At 40.0% G+C, this 3,666-nt stretch overlaps 3 non-coding genes across 3 annotated transcripts; all 3 read right to left on the minus strand.

Moving 5' to 3' along the window:
* Nucleotides 1–410: 410 nt before the first annotated feature.
* TRNAR-CCU (transfer RNA arginine (anticodon CCU)) lies at nucleotides 411–483 on the minus strand. The gene has a single exon. It is a non-coding gene; the product is annotated as a tRNA-Arg (tRNA).
* Nucleotides 484–1,278: 795 nt separating this feature from the next.
* Nucleotides 1,279–1,351, minus strand: TRNAR-UCG (transfer RNA arginine (anticodon UCG)). The gene has a single exon. It is a non-coding gene; the product is annotated as a tRNA-Arg (tRNA).
* Nucleotides 1,352–3,585: 2,234 nt separating this feature from the next.
* Nucleotides 3,586–3,658, minus strand: TRNAR-CCU (transfer RNA arginine (anticodon CCU)). Its single transcript has one exon. It is a non-coding gene; the product is annotated as a tRNA-Arg (tRNA).
* Between the last annotated feature and the right edge of the window lie 8 nt (nucleotides 3,659–3,666).

Raw genomic sequence — 3,666 nt, forward strand, 5'->3', positions numbered from 1 at the left:
CTGGACGTTTCCAGACGTGGAGTGAAACTGTTTTGAAAGTAGTACAAATTGCTCCTTCCTGCATATGCTAATTTTTCACACTCACATAGGTTGTATACGTTTTATGAATCCTGGCTTGACCTATTCAAGTAGCTGAAAGCCTGTCACCACCTCTAGAAACAAGATTCACACCAATCCAATTCATATCATTTTTTCCAAAGGAATATGTTCTGGCCGGTCGAAAATGCATCTCACAAAAATAGGCATTTAAGAATCTACTTTGCAGTTTCAGAACACTAACATGACTGTGAAGTGTACACAAGTAAAATGGGACCGTTTCAAAGTACCTAATCCCTCATAAACTTCTGAGAGGAAGCATGTAATAAATCTACCTAATTTTCTGGAAAAGAAAGAGAGAGGATTTTCGTTATCACCTCAGATGGGACTTGAACCCACAATCCCTGGCTTAGGAGGCCAGTGCCTTATCCATTAGGCCACTGAGGCACACATGCATAGCTCTTTTCTAGAGGCATTATTTAAATGTATTCTATGGTCAGACACCGGTGTGTGCACACAGGGCATTTCTCACTTCTCTCTATAAGTAAACTTCCCATTTTCATCCTCTTCCATCCCCGACTTTAACGCTCTCTTCTATGCTATAATGGAGACTTTGCAATTTTAGCAAGTGGAGAGAAATTGGAGAACCACTTTCGACTCCACACTTCTTCTTCACTTACTTCTTTTCTCAATATACTGGGCTTAGAAAATGGTATCAAGCCATCCTTATCATCAGTAGGACACGGAAAGAGGCACTAAGTCTCCTAACCAAGTTCAACCACACTCTGCAACTTAACCATTGCACTACAAATTAGGCAACGGGGGCATCAGCAAAGGCAGCCAATGTGCCGATCCTTTATACATTTTGTGTAGTACTTTTCTTACTCGGAGGCAAAATCAGCACTTTAACTGCCCAAATCATACAGATTTTACACATGTTCCACTCTATGCACACATAGGCACACACCTTGCAGTTCTTCTACACACACTTAAGCTAAAAACCCATTCTGTCACGTCAAAATTCTGCAAACCTATTACATATTCAGTGCGTCGGCATAGAAGCACTTTTTAATGCCACTAAAATGCACAAGTAGTTAGACTGAAGATGCAACCGGAATGAGTTTACAGTATGTACTCCACTTTATTAATGATTAGTAATGAGAAAGTGAGGACTACAAGAGTATTGGAAAATACTTTTTCCACTCTGAATGTAAAGCAGATTGTGTGACCATTGGCCAAAAACGACCACGAAGGGACTCAAACCCTCAATCTTCTGATCCGAAGTCAGACGCCTTATCCATTAGGCCACGCGGTCATCCGTCCACCTGAGGTGATTTTTATCATGTAGGTGGTATGCATGGATGGAGAACATATTATTGAAAGGTATTCAGGTTTACATCCCATAGTGTTCTTTCAGCTCTTTTCGCTGGAAGCACTTTTTTGGAATCTATATATTGAGAATTTTATGAGTACGATATGCTTTTGTTTTCCTTTTTCCATACAAACCTCTTTCCTCATGAGTTTAAAGCTCATTTGTATGCTCTACATAGCTCTGGACGTTTCCAGACGTGGAGTGAAACTGTTTTGAAAGTAGTACAAATTGCTCCTTCCTGCATATGCTAATTTTTCACACTCACATAGGTTGTATAAGTTTTATGAATCCTGGCTTGACCTATTCAAGTAGCTGAAAGCCTGTCACCACCTCTAGTAACAAGATTCACACCAATCCAATTCAAATCATTTTTTCCAAAAGAATATGTTCTGGCCGGTCGAAAATGCATCTCACAAAAATAGGCATTTAAAAATCTACTTTGCAGTTTCAGAACACTAACATGACTGTGAAGTGTACACAAGTAAAATGGGACAGTTTCAAAGTACCTAATCCCTCATAAACTTCCGAGAGGAAGCATGTAATAAATCTACCTTATTTTCTGGAACAGAAAGAGGGAGGATTTTTGTTATCACCTCAGATGGGACTCGAGCCCACAATCCCTGGCTTAGGAGGCCAGTGCCTTATCCATTAGGCCACTGAGAATACATGCATAGCTCTTTTCTAGAGGCATTATTTAAATGTATTCTATGGTCAGACACCGGTGTGTGCACACAGGGCATTTCTCACTTCTCTCTATAAGTAAACTTCCCATTTTCATCCTCTTCCATCCCCGACTTTAACGCTCTCTTCGATGCTATAATGGAGACTTTGCAATTTTAGCAAATGGAGAGAAATTGGAGAACCACTTTCGACTCCACACTTCTTCTTCACTTACTTCTTTTCTCAATATACTGGGCTTAGAAAATGGTATCAAGCCATCCTTATCATCAGTAGGACACGGACAGAGGCGCTAAGTCTCCTAACCAAGTTCAACCACACTCTGCAACTTAACCATTGCACTACAAATTAGGCAACGGGGGCATCAGCAAAGGCAGCCAATGTGCCGATCCTTTATAGATTTTGTGTAGTACTTTTCTTACTCGGAGGCAAAATCAGCACTTTAACTGCCCAAATCAAACAGATTTTACACATGTACCACTCTATGCACACATAGGCACACACCTTGCAGTTCTTCTACACACACTTAAGCTAAAAACCCATTCTGTCACGTCAAAATTCTGCAAACCTATTACATATTCAGTGCGTCGGCATAGAAGCACTTTTTAATGCCACTAAAATGCACAAGTAGTTAGACTGAAGATGCAACCTGAATGAGTTTACAGTATGTACTCCACTTTATTAATGATTAGTAATGAGAAAGTGAGGACTACAAGAGTATTGGAAAAGACTTTTTCCACTCTGAATGTAAAGCAGATTGTGTGACCATTGGCCAAAAACGACCACGAAGGGACTCAAACCCTCGATCTTCTGATCCGAAGTCAGACGCCTTATCCATTAGGCCACGCGGTTATCCGTCCACCTGAGATGATTTTTATCATGTAGGTGGTATGCATGGATGGAGAACATATTATTGAAAGGTATTCAGGTTTACATCCCATAGTGTTCTTTCAGCTCTTTTCGCTGGAAGCACTTTTTTGGAATCTATATATTGAGAATTTTATGAGTACGATATGCTTTTGTTTTCCTTTTTCCATACAAACCTCTTTCCTCATGAGTTTAAAGCTCATTTGTATGCTCTACATAGCTCTGGACGTTTCCAGACGTGGAGTAAAACTGTTTTGAAAGTAGTACAAATTGCTCCTTCCTGCATATGCTAATTTTTCACACTCACATAGGTTGTATAAGTTTTATGAATCCTGGCTTGACCTATTCAAGTAGCTGAAAGCCTGTCACCACCTCTAGAAACAAGATTCACACCAATCCAATTCAAATCATTTTTTCCAAAGGAATATGTTCTGGCCGGTCGAAAATGCATCTCACAAAAATAGGCATTTAAAAATCTACTTTGCAGTTTCAGAACACTAACATGACTGTGAAGTGTACACAAGTAAAATCTGACAGTTTCAAAGTACCTAATCCCTCATAAACTTCCGAGAGGAAGCATGTAATAAATCTACCTAATTTTCTGGAAAAGAAAGAGGGAGGATTTTTGTTATCATCTCAGATGGGACTCGAACCCACAATCCCTGGCTTAGGAGGCCAGTGCCTTATCCATTAGGCCACTGAGGCACACATGC

The sequence above is a fragment of the Triturus cristatus genome, chromosome 4_1, assembly GCF_964204655.1.
Source record: "Triturus cristatus chromosome 4_1, aTriCri1.1, whole genome shotgun sequence".
NCBI classification, from domain to species: Eukaryota; Metazoa; Chordata; class Amphibia; order Caudata; family Salamandridae; genus Triturus; species Triturus cristatus.